Consider the following 12,925-nt stretch of genomic DNA (forward strand, 5'->3'; position numbering starts at 1 on the left):
GAGGATAGGAGAGGAGAGGGGAGATTTGGCAAAAAAACCTACAGCTGCTTAGCAAACATAGCGCAGCAGTTGATGGCAAAAGACAGGACAATGTGAAAACATAGTAAATCACTTACTGCTATAAGCAAAAGGCAGAAATTAGTAGTAGTAGGACAGTAGTAGAAGTAGTAGTAGGAGCAGCAGTAGTAGTAGAAGTAGTAGTAGTAGTAGAAGCTGTAGTACTAGTAGTAGTAGTAGAAGTAGGAGTATGAGTAAGAGGCCTTAGAAATATGTCAATAATCATTTGATCATGATCTTGGAGCATCAAGGCATCGTAACAAATAAGTGCATGAAGGTAAGGTAGATGATGCCTAGTTCCTCACAAGAATTTGATCATCAGCTCATTTCAGATATTATATGGAGATGACAATTTCATCATAGGCAAAAAGGAGAGGAGAGGAGAGGAGAGGAGAGGAGGCCAAAAAAAGCAGCAGCTACTTGCCAAAACAAATAGAGCAGCACGAGCTTGACAAAACAAATAGAGCAGCTGCTGCTGCCAAACATAGAGGAGAGGATAAGAAACAGAGTGGAGACAATAGAGCAGTTGCTGCTGCCATGCAGGAAGCCGATAGGCAAGTACTATCGGTAAGCCTGTAGGAAGCAAAAACAAATCGGCCTGTAGGAAGCCGACAAGTGTTAGTAGCCGATAGAAGCCATGCTGAGGCTAATAGGCAAGCAAATGATGCTTGATGATGTAAATTCTGATAGATATATTTCCATGTACAATACAGAAGATTGATTTACTTAAACCTCAAAGATAAGCCAAGTAATTATGCAAATTACCAATAATTATGCAAAATAGGTTAGCAAGGCTTTGATCAATACATCTGTAAAAACTTGTGATAGCAGTGTGGAACTGACATTGGCATCTGCTAATGATATTTCCTCTTCAATTTAGTGCTATTAATTAATCATTCTAGGTGCTGTCTAAAAACATGGAAATATATGTGATTGGTAATTGATTTTACTTCCATGTCTCATTCTTTTAACCAGCAAAAAATAATGAAGTCAATTTAATCTGATAGTACCATCCAAGAGCCACATGCACAAGCTAACAGTTTGTCTAGGTTCAGGTTTTCAGTATGTCTCAATTAGGTGGCAATATGTAACCAACTGCAGCTTACCAGTTACTTGAGGCGAGTCAAGAAACTAGCTACAGGTCATCACAACAATAGACCATTATTTGGAATTTGAAATTCTAGAGCACAATACAACCAACACATCAGGTAGATCACAGCATCAGGTAGTTCACATTCAGAAAATAGCACTGAAATTGAAACTGAAATGAGCACTAAAACTGAACTGAAACGACCACCGAAACTTAATTGAAATGAGCACTGACACTTAGCTGAAATGACCACTATCCTGTTTTTAGAAATTTAATAGTACTGACACAACACTACAGACACTTAGCATAGTTACTTTCAGTACCAATGCATGAATATACTTACTAGTGCCCTGTAATGCAGTTCAGAAAACAACACTAGCTATTGCATGAATAGACTAGTACCAATGCAGTTTCACTTCACACTATATAATGCATGAATAGACTATTACCAAAACAGCAATCCAGTTCCAACTAGGTAGTGCCGCAGTTCAAAACTAAGTGTAACTGAAACAATCACTCCATCAAAACTAATTATAATTCCATCAGCAATAGATGCTACAAATAATAAAGGCGTGAATTTCAGTCATACTAGTAAAAGATGCAATCAATGTTTCCAAATTCTGTATTGGCAAGTTCTGTAGTGGTTCCATGAGCAATAGCTGCTACAAATAATTTCAACAAATTCTGTGTGTCCAACAAGTATAATTTCTCTGTATGACACTATGACTATATCATCATCCCCAAATTAACAGGTGCAATACATCAGCACCATTGCCTACTAACAATGGCAAAGCCCTCTTCAGTACCTTACATGATCGACATAACTAATCCATCAATCCATCATCTGAAAACAAGTACCATCACTATGCAGAAAGTACCATCACTATCTAAGTACCATCAGTTTAGAACAAGTAATGCATAAATTGGCTATCAGGGAATGTCACTAAGTACCACATTGGTTTCTATTGATGAATATTAGCATATAATTTTCAGTGCCCTATAGCACATACCTAGAGAAGAAGCAGGAATGGAGAAGGGGATTGGTGTACCTAGAGGAGACGGAGGCCTTAGCGAGGGAGGTCGAGGACGGAGACGGGCGGCGGCGGCTCTCTAGGTCAGAGGAAGAACCCCACGCGGTGAAGCTGGAACGGCGCGGTAGCGGGCCGAGAGACCTCAAGGACAGAGCCAAGGGACGGAGGTTGCAGCGTCGGAGGTCGAGGTCGGAGATGGGGCGGCGGTAGGCCGGCCGGCCTTGGCTTCTCAAACCCTAGCCGCCATGGAGATGGGGCGGCACCGTCGCGGCCTAGGGATGTCGAGCTCTGGCCCGAGGGTGAGGAGATCGGGCGCCAGCGTCGGGGCGGCGGCTTCGCGGAGCGCGTCCGTGGCGGAAAGGTCAGGGAGGCGGTGGCGGCGAGAAGATTTGGCTGCCTGCCGGCGTCGATGAAAAGAGTCGCGCCCAGGACTTAGCCAAACGTTAGGCCCGGGCGCGCGGCGACATATATGCTCGGTGCGATTTGCAGGGGCGGCTTAAAACACCGACCGCCCCTATAAATCGATTTGTAGGGGCGGTTCCTGAGTAAGCCACCCCTACAAAAAGAATATTTTAAAATTTAAAACAACTAAAATAATTCCATCTCCACTAATAGAGCTTAAATGAAAATTTTGTAAACATCAAAGTTGTAGAACTAATCAAGATGTACAACTTTTATTTTGGTCATCTTTTTATTTGACTAAATTTGGACAGTTCAAATTTTGAATTTCAATAAATATCAACTTCAAATGAGATTTTGAAACCTTAAATGATTTCAACTACAAAAGTCGTGAAAATAAAAGTTGTTGAACTCATCACTATCTACAACTTTTATTTTGATCATTTCTTCATGTGATAAAGTATTAGTAAACATTGTTCACAAATCCACATATCACTCATAGTTTCATAAACTATGAGAGACATATTGATTTGTGAACAATATTTACTATCATTTTGTCAGATGAAGAAATAACCAAAATAAAAGTTTTAGATCTTGATGAGTTATATAACTTTGGTATTCATCACATTTCCTGATCCAGCCGCCCCTACAAATATTTTCTATTTTTTATATCACAAAAACACAAAGTAATATGAAATTTTGTAGTAATAAAGTGGATGTTCAAATAGAGTCATCTGGATGTTGTAAAGGGTAGTCTCACACACATGCATAAAATGTAGTCTCATACACATACAAAAATATGTAGTCTTACACACGTACATAAATATATAGTCTCACACGCATGCATAAATGAAGTCTTACAAACACACACTTACACAAACACTCCACGTTCAACAACTAGCTAGCCCGCTGTAACGATTTTCCCTTTGACACCTTTTTGTTCCCATGGCATTATGTCTTTGGGGAGATTCTTTTCCACAACACTAATCTTCTTAGGAAAGTCTGTGAATAGCGGCATCTCATCGTACTTATTGTAAGCTTCAACATCATCCACGCCATCAACTCCAATAATGTGTTGTTTTCCGGAGGCAACTACGTGCTTTGTCTTCTTCTTCGGGGGGAGGTTACTTTGTGGGTCAGACATATAGAAAACTTGTGCGACACGTGAAGTGAGCACCCAAGGGTCATCTTGGTAGCCTAGATTCTCGAGGTCCAGGACTCTCAATCCGATCTCGTTCAGTTGGTGTTGTTTGATCCAGCGGCATCGAAACAGGGCCACCGTTATATCCCTTCCATAGTCAAATTCCCATATCTCTTCAATGATGCCAAAGTATTGGATCTTTCGCCCTAATCCATCGAGAGCCTCTATTCGAACGCCGCTGTTTTGGTTCACATATTTACTATCCTTTCCGTGGGTATAGTACGTGTACCCATTGATGTCATAAGCATTCCAAGATGTCACTTGTCTCGATGGCCCCTCCGCCAACCTACAGATGGTAATAGAGTCTATGGTTTCTTCAGGCAGTATGTTTTGGTCCTTCAACCATGTAGTTAGTCGTTGCTTGTGCTGTTTCATGACCCAATCATCCGAACGGCCATTTCTCTCTGCCATAATAATAGCCAAGTGTTCATCAATATACGGTTGCATCAGTTGTGTACTCTGTAAGACACTGTAATGCGCCCGACTCACCTCTTTGTAATCATGGTCGATGAACACTTTTCTACCACTGGTGCCCTTCCTAGCCAGCCTACCCTTGTGACGAGAATCGGGTTTACCAATCCCTTTCTGTACTTTTAGGTACTCTTGACAGCACTCGACGACTTCTTCAGTACTGTAACCCTCTATCATGGAGCCCTCTGGGTATGCTCGATTATGCACGTATCGACTTAAAACCGACATGAACTGCTCATGTGACCACATTTCATGCAAGTAGCAAGGGCCAAGCGCCTGTATCTGATGAACCATATGAATCATGAGATGTGGCATTATATCAAAAAAAGCAGGAGGTAAACACATCTCCAGTTGGTTTTGTGTCTCCACCACAAATTCATGTAGGTCACTCAGCTCTTCCTTGCCAATCGTCTTCTGTGAGATCTTCGAAAAGAAGTAGCACATGCGGGTGATGGCCCTTTTTAAGAACTCTGGCTTTAAAGCCCTAATTGCAATAGGTAGAAACACTGTCAGCATCACATGGCAATCGTGAGCCTTGCAGTGTGTTATTGACAAGTCCTTCATCGACACTAGTGATGAGGACATCGCCATGCTGGACACACCGACGCCATGGTCTTCCCCAAGTTGCAATTTGTTCCCAACTCAGCTGCCACGTCGCCCTCGGATTCAGCAGACACGTCGTCATTGTTTCGGTCATAACTTTCTCATACGACATCGAAACGGGCCGTTCTTGGATGCGTTGGAAAGGGGACGACGACGCCGTCGTTTTGGATCTAGTCCCAGCTCCAGAAGGTCCGTGGATCATTCTGTGTGACCACGGCAAGGTGCTGCATCACCTATTTGGGCCAACTTGGCCATGTATCGTGTCGGGCCTTAAGCCCAAGTTGTGGGCGCTCAACCCCTGGCCGTCCCCAACCCTAGGTCGAGTCTTAGACTATAAACACAGCCGTCATCTCTGCTACACAATGGGGTTTTGTTTAGAGTTTAGTTTTCTATCGAGAAACTGAATCGTTCATTGTAACTGTGGTGACAAATCCTTTTACAGTGATCCAGGGCCCCCGTTCTTGATCTCCTCCACTGTGTCGATTAGTCCTTTGGAACCGAGTTCTAGAACCCTCTATTGATATTCGCGTCATTCATATTTGCAATATCAGATTGCGTGTTTTACCTTCTTGCTTGTGCTCTTCGATTCGCTTGCAGGAAAAGCCTTCTTGGCGAGGTCAATCAAGTTGTGCTTGGTTGATAACCAACGGAGCAGTGGTGTAATGGTTGCAGGGTTCGAATCGCGTCTGATTTGAAGTCGGATCGCCAACGTCGAGATCTCCACAAATCGAACTTACCGGCTACCTCTCGTAAGATCGGGCCTGTACTCATCAATTGGTATCAGATATTTCAGGTTTACCGCAAGGTATAATCTCGTTTGCCTTAGATTCGTATTTGTTCATTACCTAGAGTCTACAAAAAGCCCAAAAATATTTCAATTTCTGCTGTCCTATCGCCCTTTGTGCCTTTGCAATTTCGTTTCAGATTCGTGTTGTTGAGTTTGTGTCCGTGGTCGAGTCTTGTTGCTGGTTTAGGATTGTGTTCGTGGTCGTAGTTCAATCGCCCGTTGCTGTGATTTTTGTTTTCCGCCGCTATCCCATCCACCATTCCCAAACAACAAGTCAAAGCCACCACATTACTCGACTTGCCCCGCTAGCCGCCTTGTGTCACTTCTCGCCGCCGCGCAAACCCTAGACAGGTTGCCAGCCACTCTTATTTTGCCTGCATTGTAGCCCTCCTTACAGCATCAGGCGAATACCTACTGCTGTTAGTCACAGTGACGATCCTGTGATCGGTGTTAGAGTTTCGGGACGCTTTGCCCTAACTGCCGCCGCCATGTTGTGCCTTCCGGAAAACATACCTTGAGATACCTTCGGTAAAACATGCATAACTTTTCGCTCGTTTATCCGAAAAATCTGAAATTTTTTCAGCAGCTTCTTGACACCATTTGGGGCCGACCCAAACTCAGCTTCGCCCTGTTTGGTTTCATCAAAATTGCCAAAAAAATCAGGAAAATATAGAAAAAAAATTGTCAAAGTTTTTGCACGCTTTTCAGAGAACGTGCTGAATTTCTGTAGACCACATCCCACCTCAGTTGTAGGTGCCAATTTTTGTGGTTGCATCTTTTGTGATCCTTGTTCAGAGAAAAGTATATTAAAAATAGTAAAAAAATAAAAAAGTTTGTTTCCTACTAGTGCCTTTTGGAAAAATCCGGGAAAAAATTCAGGAAAAAGGAGAAATCCGGGCTATTTGCTTGTTCTGTGAGTTCTTTCGATCGTCCTTTGTTTTCACCTTGTTGCGCTACGTCTCAACACGTCCTAGCCAGCACCTGTGATTTGTACTTTGGATCCGGATTGAACAATCATTAATCTGCATTCGTTAATTGTTAATCCTTGCTGTCATATTGTGTGCCTACCCATAGCTCCACATATTCTTCTGTCAGCACAGGTTCATCTTGCAACTGTTACCCACGCTCCACAATAGATTGCTTCGCCATTTTGGTTTTGCTCCTGTTTGGCGTTGGTAAGAATACAGGCAAGACGGTGGTAAGCCGCTTGTGATTTTGCATTCCACTTTCACCACCACCACTTGTTTCCTTTTAGTTGATAGGGATAATACTTTGGTGTTGTCTTTTTCTATCTTCTAACCATGGCAGGAACTCCGACGGACTTCAATGAGTGCGTGTCCAAGGGCGAGCTTACAATGTTCATGACTGAACAACGCAATCTTATGACCGAGCTGACGCGCAACGTGAACAATCTGGTCACCCGCATTGAACAGCTTGAGCAACGCCCTCCACCTTATCGTGCTGATGATGAAGATGCGGATGCTTTTGGTGATGAAGATGCGTATGCTGACGGTGGTGCCCGTCGCCGCCTCAACTTCAATCGTCGCGGTATGGAAGGTAATAATCATGGTAATAATGATCCTTTTGCTAAAATTAAATTTAGTCTACCTTCTTTTGCTGGTAATGTTGATCCAGAGGCATATTTAGATTGGGAGCTTGCTGTTCAACAAAAATTTGATTCTCATAATGTTCCCGCTGAGCATAGAGTTAGACTTGCTACTAGTGAGTTTACTAATTTTGCTTTGTTCTGGTGGAGTGATCTTTGCAATGCCAATAATGCTGCTGCTGTGCCTCAAACTTGGAATGTTTTAAAGCAACGTATGAAATCTTGTTTTGTTCCTCCTTATTACCAACGTGATTTACGTTTGAAACTACAAACTTTAAAACAAGGTGATAAAGGAGTAGAAGCATACTATCAAGAATTGCTTATTGGTTTAGCACGTTGTGGTATAAACGAAGATGATAATGATGCTAGTGCTAGATTTTTTGGTGGTTTAAACCATGATATACAGAACATACTTGATTACAAAGAATGGCGCAATTTTTCCCAATTGTATCATCTTGTTATTAAGGCAGAACGAGAAGTACAGGGACACAAACAACACCAGCCTTTCAGGTCTAACAATGGGAGGAATTTTCAGCAGCGTTCCGAGCCGGAGACGACCAAGCTTCCTGTTGCATCACAGCCATCTACACCTCCATTTTCTTCTGGGGTAAGTAAATTGTCTAATGTGCAGTTTCCACAGCTGAAGAAAGGTGGCACTCCGGGTGCTTCTACTAGCTCCTCCTCGTCTAGCTCTAAAATCATTTGCCACTGATGCAAAGGCATGGGACATGTCATGAAGGATTGCCCCAGTCGTCGCGCTTTCATTGCTACCGAGGATGGATATGTAAGTGCTAGTGATGTTGAAGATGATTTAGCCCTTGCTGCTAACATTGATGCAGATCCCACCGAGGGCGATCAAGACAAGGAGGCCATCACCATTGACTCCGTGGCTGCTGCCGCGGACTACCCTAGCCTTCTTATGCAGCGTGTGTTGAGTACACGTGTGGGACATGAAGAAGAGATGAAGATCCAACGCCACAATTTGTTCCACATGTATCTCATTGTGCAGGGTTGTCGTGTTCTCACTATCATTGATGGCGGGAGTTGCAACAACTTGGTGAGTTCAAATTTGGTTGACAAGCTTGGCTTGACCACACGACAACATTCGTATCCATATAAACTTCAATGGTTCAATAATAGTGGTAAGACTAAGGTAACTAAATCAGCACGCATTAGCTTTTTCACAGGCTCTTATCATGATACTGCTGATTTTGATGTTGTCCCTATGCAAGCTTGTTCCATTTTGTTAGGTCGACCATGGGAATTTGATAATGATGCTTTACACCATGGTAGAACTAATACATACACTATCATATATAAGGACAAGAAAATTACATTGCTGCCTTTGTCTCCTACGGATATTGTTAAACATGCTAATGAGATTAAAAATAAACCTCCAACAGACATTGCTAAAAATAATGGGATTAAGTTAAAAGGAGGTGCTTTTCTTGCTACAACTTCTGCTACTGCTGAGTTATGTGATAATCCTGATGCACCATGTTATACTATGTTTTGTCAACCTTTTATGTCTGGTGCATTGCCTGCTGTCGCTAACCTTTTGCAGGAGTTCGCTGATGATGGGATGGAGTCGAGGACGACTCCAATTCTAGAAGGAGGGGATGATGAGGACATCGCCAAGATGGAGTCGAGGATGACTCCAATTCGAGAAGGGGAGGATGATGAGGACATCGCCATGCTGGACACACCGACGCCATGGTCTTCCCCAAGTTGCAATTTGTTCCCAACTCAGCTGCCACGTCGCCCTCGGATTCAGCAGACACGTCGTCATTGTTTCGGTCATAACTTTCTCATACGACATCGAAACGGGCCGTTCTTGGATGCGTTGGAAAGAGGATGACGACGCCGTCGTTTTGGATCTGGTCCTAGCTCCAGAAGATCCGTGGATCATTCTGTGTGACCATGGCAAGGTGCTGCGTCACCTATTTGGGCCAACTTGGCCATGTATCGTGTCGGGCCTTAAGCCCAAGTTGTGGGCGCCCAACCCCTGGCCGTCCCCAACCCTAGGTCGAGTCTTAGACTATAAACACAGCCGTCGCCGCTGCTACACAATGGGGTTTTGTTTAGAGTTTAGTTTTCCATCGAGAAACTGAATTGTTCATTGTAACTGTGGTGACAAATCATTTTACAGTGATCCAGGGCCCCCGTTCTTGATCTCCTCCACTGTGTCGATTAGTCCTTTGGAACCGAGTTCTAGTACCCTCTATTAATATTCGCGTCATTCATATTTGCAATATCAGATTGCGTGTTTTACCTTCTTGCTTGTGCTCTTCGATTCGCTTGCAGGAAAAGCCTTCTTGGCGAGGTCAATCAAGTTGTGCTTGGTTGATAACCAACGGAGCAATGGTGTAACGGTTGCAGGGTTCGAATCGCGTCTGATTTGAAGTCGGATCGCCAACGTCGAGATCTCCATAAATCGAACTTACCGGCTACCTCTCGGAAGATCGGGCCTGTACTCATCAACTAGCTTCTTCACATTTGCTGAAAACCCAGTCAGGACTTTGATCCCCCTCAGAAAAGTGCATATAGCTCTCTTCTCGTCTGGTGTTAGGTTGAAGCATGCCACGGGCAGAGTGTATTTTCCATTAGCCTCAGGTACCGGGTGAAGCTGTGGCATCACGTTTAGCTGCACCATGTCTTTCCGTGCTTTCAGACCATCCTTTGACTTGCCTGTGTCCATCAAGGTAGCAATGAGACTCTCAAAGACATTCTTTTGCACGTGCATAGCATCAATGGCATGGGGGACCTCCAAGTCTGGCCAATAAGGCAGATACTGAAAGAAAATCGATTGTTTCTTGAAAGGTACGCCTTCGACAGGAGGTGTGCTTCTATCTCTGTTCGTCCCATCCGGATTCTTCTTTCCATAGACGACGCGTATGTTTTTCACCATTCTGTACACATGTTCTCCGTTATGACGTCTCTCCGGAGGGGGTTCAATCTCTGGGGCGTTGTCATAAAATCTAAAGAACAATTTGCTGCGGTACTTGTGACTTGTCTTTAAGAAGCGTCGGTTCCTTAGGTAAACTATCTTCTTGGATGCATCCAAGTACACCCATGTAGTACCATCCAAGCAAACCAAGCATCCCGTCTTCCCTTTGATCTGTCCAGACAAAGCAAACAGTGCGGGGTAATCATTGGTTGTAACAAATATTATTGCTCTACATATGAAGTCCTCCTTTCGGAATGCATCATACATCTGCTCCCCATGCCTCCATAGCCTCTCCATTTCTTGCATCAAGGGCTTGAGGAACACGTCTATATCAATGCCTGGTTGTTTAGGGCCAGAAATAAGAATAGTGAGGAGAAGGTACTTTCTCTTCTGACACAACCATGTTGGAATGTTGTACATGGTCAAGATCACTGGCCATGTGTTGTGGTTGCTCATCCTCTCATTGAAGGGATTCATTCCATCGGTGCTCAGGCCAAACCGTACATTCCTTGGGTCATCGCTGAATTCTTTGTGCTTCTCATCAAACCTTTGCCACTGACTACAATTAGCCGGGTGTGCAATCTTATCATCATCCACCTTGCGCTCATCATCCCACCATGTCATGAGTGCAACTTCTTTAGGGCTTAGGAACATACGTCTCAAGCGGTCGGTCACTGGCAGGTACCACATTACCAGGGCATGAATTCTTCTCTGCTTTGCATCGTTGCCTAATGGAGTGTCCTCTAGGGGCTGAGATTCTTGTACCACCTTTTTTGTGCCCTTCTTATTCCTCTTTTTCCCCGTGGATGGTTCGTCCCCACCGTAAAGGTCATTGTTCTTGTACCGGCTGGCCCCACACCGGGGACATTTATCCAATGACTTGAACGTTTGGCCACAAAAAAGTATACAGTGGTTGGAGCATGCATGTATTTTTTCAACCCCCATTGTCAATGGACCTATGACCTTCTTCGCTTGGTACGTGTTGGCGGGAACTGAGTTTGGTTGTGGCAGCACCCATGACAGGAGATGCAATAGATCATTGAAACTACAGTCTGACCAGCCGTACTTAGCCTTTAGGATGAGCAGCTCAAGCACGAAACGTAGTAATGTCCAATGTGTCGGACAACCCTTTTCAACACCATACACAGTCTCCTTCGATGCTTTTGTCACTCTTTCTAAATTTTCTAGACCTTTCGGGCTATTTAGTAAAATCTCTGGTCCAAGGGTTCGAATCATGTCATCTAAATCATCTTCAACTCCGACACGTGCTCCACCATCATTATTGGCACCACATTCGTCGTTACCATCTCAACCACCAGCATCACCACCTTGTTCATTACCAAACTCAAAATCCATTCGTGCATCAAGCTCTACTGAATATTGGGACAGGGATTCTATGGTTTCGTCGTCGTATTCCTCCTCATCCTCGTCGTTAACAATAACCGTTTCACCATGATGAATCCACACTGTGTAGTCCTCAACAAATCCTCGCATAATCAAATGTGATATGATGATAGTCACATCTGTCCATGCCATACGGTTCTTGCAATCTTTACAGGGGCAAATAATTGTATCCTTATTCTCTTTCAATGTCGTTGCATGCTTCATTGCGGCTTCAATGAATTTATCCACCTCTTCACGGAAACCTGCCTTGAACCTTAACGAACCATACATCCAAGAGTTCCTGTACTCCATCTTTTACAACAACAACAAAACAAACATTAAAGGACTACTTATTCAGATATATATAAAAATGAATCAAAGTAATAATTATTTGAGAATAATTGTATATACTTCAGATATATATGAATATAAATCTAATATAATTACATGAAGCATACAAACACACCATGGTAGAGAAAAATTAATTAATGGCCCATTTATCTATAAATAATTAAAATACATATTTATTGATTACAATAAACAATTTCAAAGACAACAATTAGCAATAATTATACTTTACCCAATATCTTTCATACAAACCCTAGTCCAATTTTATCAAACATAAATTTACAAAAACGAAATTAATAAAAAAACCAAACCCTAGATCCAGATCACATGCACATGAAACATCCATAAAACTAACTAATGGTTCACTAAAATCAAGAAATATGGACCAAATAAGGGTATGATCTTGTTCCCCTCCCTAATTTACCCTAGTACATTTAAAAGTTGGGTCTAATTTGCTCATAAATAGCTCAAGCACCATAGAAGAGAGAGAAAAACAAAACTCTAATTACACACTAACCAACCATTAAAACTTCAAAAAAAGTTTGGAATATTATTTTCTTACCTTCTACAACCTCTCCACCAAAGGATTTGAGACAAAAACCTTTCCCCCTTAGTAGAGCAATTTTTGAGAGGTGCCCAAGGCCTTCCCACCTTTTTTTCACGGGTTGAAGTGAGTGACCCGAGGAGGAAGAATGAGCTACATCTATTTTATATGGGGGGCATTTGTAGGGGCGGCTGGTGATTGAGCCGCCCCTACAAATCGGTGCTATAAATACGGGGCTATTTGTAGGGGCGGCTCAATCACCAGCCGCCCCTACAAATACCATTTCCAGGGGCAGCTGGTGATTGAGCCGCCCCTACAAATTAGACCCTATTTGTAGGGGCGGCTCGTAACACCAGCCGCCTCTGCTGTTCCGTTTGTAGGGGCGGCTGGTGTCTGGGCACCCTAGCACGTCACTGTAGGGACGGCTCCATCACCAACCGCCCCTAAAAAAAATCGAT

Source organism: Miscanthus floridulus, chromosome 18 (assembly GCF_019320115.1).
Source record: "Miscanthus floridulus cultivar M001 chromosome 18, ASM1932011v1, whole genome shotgun sequence".
Lineage (NCBI taxonomy): Eukaryota > Viridiplantae > Streptophyta > Magnoliopsida > Poales > Poaceae > Miscanthus > Miscanthus floridulus.